We start from the raw sequence: 9,652 nt of genomic DNA, 5'->3' as shown, positions 1-9,652 counted from the left end.
CTGTGACAGCTCCCTGCCTTGCAAATTCTGGCCATTTCCCCCACCCCTCCCTCAATCACTCTTAAATGTAAAAAGGCTTCAGACCAGCTAGGCAGCTTTTCCCACGGACTCCCTCCCCTTCCCCCCCGCGCTGTTTGTTTCCTAGAGCAAACAGCTGTGAACATTCCGAAGCCTTGGCTTGCTCGCTCGCTTGCTGCAGCAAAGAGCAGCTGTGTTTGTTTTTTAGATAAGTAGCTCGGGGGAGTACCTTCTGGTTTGTTGTATACAGGAATTGTGGGATACCTCCTAATACCGTGGAGGCCAATAACAGCGCTAGTGAGTGTCCACACCTGATGGGCAGCGCTGCATGAGCAGCGCTGGATTCACTACACCCGTAGCAGGCCAGGTGTACAGCCAGTGCTGCAGGAAGGGAGTTGCAGCGCTGGCTGAGCTCTGTAAGTGTGGACACCTGGTAAGTGGCAGCGCTGTAACCCCCTCACCAGTGCTGCAACTTGCAAGTGTAGCCAAGCCAAGTGGGGTGAGAGTCAGTGTTGTGAGCAGGCAGGGAGAGGTAATGGCCAAAATGATGGGGATGGGATTAGCCCTGGCTTTTTGGGGTAAATTCAGATAAAGGGTTGCCATTGGTTGGAGAGGTTCAGGGTTGAGCTTGTTGAAATCTTGCTGGAGAGATAATGAGGGTGGGTGCATGCAGTAGTGGTGCTAAGCATGCACAGACTAAGCAATTGCTTAAGGCCCCTAGCAGGTCATGGGGGTCCTGATTTAGCATTACCCCCCCCCCCCCAATACCACTAATCTTATTTAATTTGGGAGTTTTGAACAAGCATATTAGTATGTGTTGGTATATTATTTGGTTTGTGGAAATAAAAAATACTTATTGTATTGGAGGGTGAGGGGTAAGGAGAGGGCCTCCAATGGGCCAGCACTGCCTCTGGATGCATGGCCTATCTTTGGGGGCTGGTATTTTTTTCTGTGAAACATTATCATGTTTTATTGGCATCTGTTTCAAAGAACCCCACCCCCATGAAGTACTTTGGGGGACAGGGTATTTGCTTTCTCTCCCGCTTCCCTTCCCTGCCCCCCTTCCTTGAGGAATGGAGGAGGGAGAAGCGCAAAAAAAAAAAAACCTTAAAAAGTTAATTTTTTAAAATAAAAATACTTGTGAAAAATGTGCACTGAACAGAAAATTGCACTTTTTAGAAACCTGCAGAATGAAAGATATTTAATTTTTTTTCAATAAAATGACTTTACCATTTTTTCACCAGTCCTAGCTAAGAGCGGGCTGGGTGTGGTGTCAGGATTGTTGAATAGCAGTATTAGATTGGCATGTATGTGAGAAGGTAGCTTCAATGTTTAGTGTTGTTTGGTGGCAGGGATGCTTATGGTATGAATGGAGGTGAGGAAGGTGCTGGGGGAGGAGAAACATGCCAGGCCCCTGTTAAACCTATTCCAAAGGAAGAAGGGTATTAGTTGGACTGGCTGAGGGGCCAGGCTTTAAGTACCAGAGTGGATCCACCTGCAGGCCTGGGTAGCCAGCCTGAACTATAAAGCTATCTGAGAAAGGAAGCAGGGGGAGATAGAAGGGGGCAGGGCTCTCCAAGGCCCTGCTCCCGGCCAAGCCAGATCAGGGAGGGAGCTGTGTACCCTCCACCTGCCTGGGGTGGGGGAGCCAAGAGCAGTCCCCAGCCTGTGTCCGCATGCCACCGGCCCCTCTCTCCAGGGCAGGTGGCGGGTTTGTGGCTCCCCACAGCTGCCTGTGTGGCTCGCTTTGGCTGGGGAACGGGGCATTGGAGCCACAACTTGGCAGGTGGAGGGTCCGCAGCATGGTGCCCTGTGCTGCCTGAACTCCATAGCTGCCAGCCTGGCTTGTGGGGGTGGGGGGAAGAACCATGGCGAAAAGTGGACAGTTGGGAGGGCCATAGCCCCTGACCCACTCCATCACCCCCCAGTTCTGACGTTCTTGGTGCGGCCACCAACTCTTGCTTAATTAACTTTAAGAAATACTTAATTTCTTAATTAATACTTAATTAACTTTAAGAAAAACAAATACATATGCACATACACATGTCCAAATCATCGTAATTTATTTATGTAAGGATGTTGGGTATTTTTTTTAAGACTCAATAATAAAAATAATATACAGTTGTCTATTCTTTACTGGACCTAAACAGAATAGAAACAAATAAGATGCTTTGGATGTGTGTGTCTTTTTGTTGTTGTTTGGTTTTTTGTTTTTAAGGGACCACTGTGGTCATCTGGCCTGACATTCTGCATCACAAATTCCTGTTTGAACTACATCCAGGCATCTTTATTTAAAAATATCTAGGCATAGAGAATCCACCACAGCCTTTTGTAAGTTGTTTCAGTACCATCCATTGTTAAAATCTGCACCTTATTTCTAATCTGCGTTTGTCTGGTTCTACTTCCAGCCATTGCATCTTGTTATGCTTATATCTGCTAGACTAAAGAGCCCTCTGTGACAATGTGGCGCCCCAGTATTCACCACTGTCATGTAATTAGAGTATGTTTTGTTCACAGTGTGCCTTGTGAAGTATCATTCTAAAACTCTTGATCTGCTAGACCGTAATATCTCATTGGATTGTTTGTCCTAGTGTCATATATGAAGTTATAAAATTTGGCTATGTATTTGTTACTGAGACTTGTTGTGAGGTTGAAAACACCCATAAGCAGCCTTTCAGGTACAACAGTAAAAAGGCCAAACAATGGCTTATTGAGGAAATGCATACAAACACAAGGATTAGCCCAAGAATTGTGTACAATAGAAACCTCTCAGAGATAGCACTACGCAATGAGAATGGTTTGACCCACATCACAGCAAAAGAGCTTTCCAGCAAGTGGGAAGAAGGTATAAAAGGGGGAAAATGACATCATCGTGGGACTTTACTCTTCCGACACCAACACACCTGATGGGCAAGGACTGAACTGTGGGAAATGATGGTCCCAGGCTAGAGGGCTTTTTAGCCTGTGTATGAAAACCTGAGAAAGCCAAGGCAACTTGTTTATCCTTAAGAATCTGCCAGCTTGTTTATCACTCAGGGTTAGAATTTGCTAATTCATATCCTGCCTATCTAGTGTATTAAGCTCAGTTTGCAGTTTTGTTTCTTTACTAAGGTAAACTGTTTTGATCTGTTTGCTATCACTTATAATCATTTAAAATCTATCTTCTGTAGTTAATTTATTTTTGTTTTGTGTGGAAATTATAACTTGGGGCAGAAAGCTGTTGCATCTCTCTCTCCACCTTGAGGGAGTGGGTAAATTTTATGAGCTTACAGTGTACAGTTCCCTGTGCACTGCAAGATGGTATAATTTTGGGTTCACCCTCCAAAGGGCTGTGCATGCCTTAGCAACTGTGAGTTGCCTTAGCTGAGTCCTCCCTTGCAGAACTGATCTCGGTATCTGTGTGTGAAGCTGCAACTGCTTATGATAAGAGCTTGGCAACTTATCACAATACCACAGTGAGAAAGGGAGCTCAGGCTGCTGGGTTAGGCAGGCTCAGTGGTACTGCAGCTGCAAGTGGCACCCTGGGGGGAACCCATCACACCCTCTATGTCACGGAGTCCCTGGGCGATGCTCTGGAACTGCTCCCCACTAAGCCAGTCAGGACTTTGGGGAGCCTCCTCTCCCTTGGAGCAGACTCCTTAAGGGCAAGAAGCTCACACGTCTTCACCTCCTGGGTCTCTCCTTGGAGCATTCAGCATCCTCTGCCCCTCCGTGCGCTTCGCACAGCGAGCCCACCCCAGCGTGGTCCTGGGGAAGCCACAGGGTCCTGCACCCCCACTTTGCAGTCAGATGTGACTCTTAGCCAGCAAAACAGAGGTTTATTCGATGACAGGAACAGGGTCTAAAACAGAGCTTGTAGATACAGCGAACCGGACCCCTCGGCCGGTCCATTCTGGGGGGCAGTGGCCAGACCCCTAGGTCTGCACTTCACTCCTCGTCCCCAGCAAGCTCCAGACTAACCACCCCTCCAGCCCTCTCTCTGCTCAGCTCCTTTCCAGCGGAGGTCACCTGATCCCTTTGTCTCCAACACCTTCAGTTGCACCTTTGCAGAGGAGGGGCCCAGGCATCAGTTGCTAGGAGACAGAGTGCCAGGCATTTAGGTGCACTGGCCCTTGCTCTGCAGCAATCACACACCCTTATCCACCACCTAGATACTTAAGACTGCCTAGGGGACACTGAGGCCCAACACGGTATTCAGAGCAAACATTAAGAACAGTCCCAGTTCGTCCACTCTATTACCAATATTTTGTTCCTCCTGAAGGCACTTACAGACTGTAATCAAATCACCTGTTTAAGTGAGATGCCCGATGATCCAACAGATGAATGACACCCCAGTGACAATGAAGTTCTGGCAGGACCCAACTGAGAATGCCAATTCAGGATCAATCGCTTAAACAGGGCAGTTACAGCCTAGGCTGGGTTTTTTCCACCTCTAAGGCAAAACAAACCAGCCAGGCAAAGAGGACTTTGATCTCCCCACTGGCTAACCACAAGTCACACAAGCAATTTCGTCTAGACACTCCGTCTCCCAGTATCACCACCAGTCCACTTGTCCTGGGGCTGAATGGTTATGAAAACCAACACCCAATAAAAGAAAACGGTTCTCTCGATCCCAAAGATCAGGCCCAGACCCAGGTCAATATGTTTATTAGAGAAATATTAAATAAAGATGATACACAGAGTTTGGCGTGTCGTCATTAGTCATCGGGGCACATACAGAGTATGGGGGATGCTGGTATTTGGTTATGGTTAGTAATATAGTACATACAGTCTGTAATGTCCCCAATGCGGGGTGTACGGTGGGTGGGGTCAAATATATAGTAGGGGCAGCTGAGGTACATCGCTCATCTAATGGGTTACACTAGTCATAATTAGAGCAAGCGCCGGTAATGGGACAGGTGACCCTCACGTGGTGAATCCAGATCGGTGGGTTCAGGACTCGGGGATGTAGTTTATGGGGGGTTGTAGGTGTCTGTGGGTGGTGGAGCCACATCGCTCACTCCTGGTACTGGCGGTGGGCCGGTGATGTGTTCGGTGTAAATGTCCCTGGACACCGGATAGTGTCCGAGACCATCAAACGTCTCATGAGTCGCGCATAGCGACGGCCCCCCCACAGGCCCTAAGTACACGTTCGTTACAGGGTCCCAGGCGCCTAGCGCCCGACAATCAGGCGTCGGTGTAAACCTCGTAGCCCTTTGCTACAGATCTTACCATAATCACACTGTTGCAATCTTTAGAATCTAAATCTAAAGGTTTATTCATAAGGGGAAAAGGTAGAGATGAGAGCTAGAATTGGTTAAATGGAATCAATTACATACAGTAATGGCAAAGTTCTTTGTTCAGCGTTGTAGCACTGATGGATAAAACTGCAAGTTTAAATCAAGTCTCGGAGAACATCCCCCGCTGGATGGGTCATCAGTCCCTTGTGCCAGAGCTTCAGTTTGTAGCAAGTCCTCCAGAGGTAGAAGCAGGATAAGACAAGATGGAGATAAGGCATCAGCCTTATATAGGCTCTTCCAAGTGTAAGAACCTCTTTGTTCTTACTCTAAAATTACGCAAAATGGAGTCTGCAGTCACATGGGTGAGTCCTGCGCACAACCTACTGAGTTACAGGCGTATCTGCCTCCTCTCAATGGGTCAATTGTGTAGCTAATGGCCTTAATGCCCATCAAGCAGGCTAGGCAGAGCTAACACCAACTTGTCTGGGATTTTTCACAGAAATACAGCACAAATTTGAAATACAGACAGTATACAGCCAATACTCATAACTTCAACTACAAAATGATACAGACAGCATAATCATAACCAGCAACCCACGGCCTGGTCTTGGACACCTTATATGACCCCCTTACATAAGATTTGGTTGCAAACGATGTTCTGTATGGTCCCAGTTTATATCAATAACGTCACAACCCCATGCTGCAGAGAAAGGTGAAAAATTCCTGAGGGCCCAACCAGTCTGACCTGGGGGGAAAATCCTTCCCAACTCCAAATCAGGTGACTAGTAAGACCCTCAGCATGTGAACAAGGCACACCAGTCAGGCATCTAAAAGGAGGATTCATTGTACCAGTTCAGAGCACCAGTCCACCCTGTCTGGTGTCCTGTCTCCAACTGTGGACAGTCTCTGATGTTTCATAGGAAGATGGGAGAAACAAAACAGAATATATCTCTCTAGTTGTGCAGTGAAGGAAGAATTTTCCTGACTGCTGCTAGTGACCAGCTAAAACCCTGAAGCATCAGATTAGATTAGTTATCTTTATGCAGAGTTGCAGATATTAGCATATTGAGTGCTATGTAGGCAAACCCATGAAAGAAAGGGTTGAATGGGAATCATAGAGTCACAGATTCCAAGGCCAGAATAGCCCACCAGAACCATCCAGCATTAGCTCCCACACATGTGCTTCCGTATCAAGTCATGGAATTGTTCAACTATGTAATTGAGATGGAAAACTTCTCAATAATTTAATACAGTATGTCTTTTTTTATACCAGGTTTGAAAAGCATTAATGAAAATTATCAGTTTAGATGAGAGTTTTTATAGCAGGGAAGAAATTATCAGATGACAATAATAAGTTTAATTGAAGACAAACAGTGAACAAGGGCTGTCTTAAGTCTAAACAGTCAGGAGATCTTTGATAGGGTAGAGTGGGGTTTTTTTTCTAACCACATTGAAAAAATCAGATCTGGATTTTTTTTAAACTAACATTTTCATTATATAGTTGCATTTACAACATTATTCAAATCAGAGCCAATATGATGTTCTGGAACTCCAATTAAAAGTTAGTTTTATACAGTTGCAGACTCTTTTCAAAAGCAAATATAAATGGCAAAAATCCAGACAACTGGAACACTCAATAACCAAAAACAACGAGGAGTACTTGTGGCACCTTAGAGGCTAATGCATTTATTTGGGTAGCTTATGCCCAAATAAATGAGTTAGTTTCTAAGGTGCCACAAGGACTCCTTGTTGTTCTTGCTGATACAGACTAACACAACTACCCCTCTGAAACTAGTAGGCCTGTAGGGGTAACTTTGGCACCTATGGAGTTAGATGGTAGCTGAGCAATTGTTTTGATAATGTTCCTAAAGAAGCAGTTAGGTGTCTAAGTACTTTTGTGGATCTAGCTCTAAGGGCTTGATTCAACATCCATCGAAGTCAACAGAAATTCTCTCACTGAATTCAGTGGGCTTTGGATAAGGCCCTAGTTGACTTTGCAGGGAAGACGGGCTGTACAGCTAAACTAACTATACACAAAGCAGTGTACACACTCAATGTAAACAAAGTGAAAAAAAGAGGAAAAAATATTTCTCTTTTCCTTGCAAGTTACAGTCATTGTAGGTGTTGTGGGTCTGATCCAAAGCTCACTGAGGTCAACGAGAATCTTCCCACTGCCTCCAACCGATCAGGCTTTGTTTTAATTAATATACAAAAAACGGAAGCCATTTAGGATACATACCCTCTGCTTCTCCATTCACAGGCACACACTTTACCGTTACCATAACTGCACCCCAGTCCATACCCCCTCTGTCATAACTCTGCCCTCCAACCCACCTTTTTCCATACACCCCATTACCAATCTACCCTTTCCTAATCCTCTGTTTGATGTAGTGTGTTGTGTTGAGACACTCACTCACTCACTCATGCCCGTCACAGGGTAACTTGATAAAGCGAGTGATAGGCAGCTGACATTACAAGGAGGACATAGTTATGGCTGCAGTGCACGGACTGTGGTGTACAGCTGTTTTGGCAATAATTAAGTGAGTGTCTGTGGGAGGAGTACAGGATATGTACTATTAGATGTCATAGCCATTCATTTTCTTGCTTTTGTGGTTTTGTGTCAGATATACTAAGTGTGTAGAGCCTTGTTACTGATTCATAACAAAGATTTTTGCATACCAATTTTCTATTTTTTTACTGTTTAAATGAAGAATGGGCCTTTCAAGTGTGAGGTGGCTTGGGGGCAAACTGAGAAGTAAAAATGCAGCTCTATATAAACCTTCTTCCATTATGTGTATCTGCTCATGAAACTCTTCTCTTTTATGCCTGAAATGGAACATAAAATCCTTCCCAACCATAGTATAAAATCTGACAGAAAAGCATGGCTTCTGAAGTTCTGAGGAAAAAAGGCTTAGGCATGTACCAGCACACAAAGATTATGTGTCAGCAGTCCTTGGCACAATGATTATCATAACTGAAAGTTAAAGGCTAACATTAACCCTAAATCTAGATTATTTCTTTTCAAAAACTACCCACTGAACCAGACCTAGTAAGGACGCACACGTCTACCAAGTTTTGTGCAGATAGACAATATTTTTTTAAAAAGATATCGGCCAACAATGAAACATCAGATTACCCAGGAAATAAGTCAGTCAGAACTCATTTTCAGAGACTTCCTATTGAAAATGTATGAAGATAAAAAGAAATAAAACAAAAGCTATACAGAAAATTCAAAGAGCATAGAAAACGTATCTACAGGCCACCTACTTTTAGAGAAAAACAGGAATTTACGCCCTATTTTAGAACTCAATCTTAACTATAGGGCCACTACCATGAGTAACCATATTATAGATAAAACATTTTCAGATAGGAATTTGATTTTTTTTTAAAGTTGACAGTGCACCTTTAACATAGACAGATGTGTATTTTTAATACATTTGTGCTTACTAAAAGTACAATAAAGGCATATTTTTCTGGAACACAAGAGATTCAGATCAAAACAAATAATGGTTTCCTTCATCTTTGTTCCACTATATGAAGACTTCATGCTGGTGGTGGTTTTATTCAGACTGTTGCAAAGTTCATGCAACTCTGGAAGCATTTTAGGCTAAATTTACTCCTTGGCGTAAATTCACTGAAGTCAAGGAAGTTCCACCAAGTATGAATTTGTCCTTCAGTTTTCAGTATGGAGTGGAAGGACCTAAAGTGAAACATTTCAGAGGGTGAGGCAATACTGAAATGCTTTTGCAATAACCTGTGCCAGATTACTGCTGGTTTTTTTTAACTCAGCAGATTGCTTTCATTTATTGTGAGTACATCAACAGAAGGCATTTTTTCACTTTCTTCAGGAAGAAAATGAAGTCAGATATTACATATTTGTCTTTTATAGTACTATTCATCTCTTATCCTTCTGTCTGATATACATAATGTCATAGCAGTCAGAGATAGAAAATATTTATCAGGTCATTTTATTCCTCTGCCTGAATAGGATTGGTCCCTACAACAGTGTAATTTTAAATTACCCAAGTGGTGGGGTTTCTACCATTTCCCTTTGAAGACTATTCTACAATCTAATAATTCTAATTGTTAGAACTAGTCATTCAGACTCAATTTATTTCAGCTGGAATTAGTGGTGTTTTTTTCTGTTGTTTTCTGTATCATTGAAGTGTAGTGGCTATGGCGTTGTTTATAAATATTTCCCTGGCCATAGTTATTTCATCCTCCAAAGTACTTTTACCTGACGTTTGCATAATTCTGTTATGATCAGCCATGGGGTGGTTGTTGAAAAACAACTGACCTGTGACTGAACTATGAAATATTAACAGATGTTCCTCTGTACTACAGTGCTCTTGGATGGGATTTTGTTAACATTCAGGGATTTGGGGGTAAAATAGGATTATTTTAGGCACAGTAAT

The sequence above is a fragment of the Chelonoidis abingdonii genome, chromosome 2, assembly GCF_003597395.2.
Source record: "Chelonoidis abingdonii isolate Lonesome George chromosome 2, CheloAbing_2.0, whole genome shotgun sequence".
NCBI classification, from domain to species: domain Eukaryota; kingdom Metazoa; phylum Chordata; order Testudines; family Testudinidae; genus Chelonoidis; species Chelonoidis abingdonii.
The sequence above is the reverse complement of the archived record's forward strand: the minus strand, read 5'-3'. Positions refer to the sequence as shown.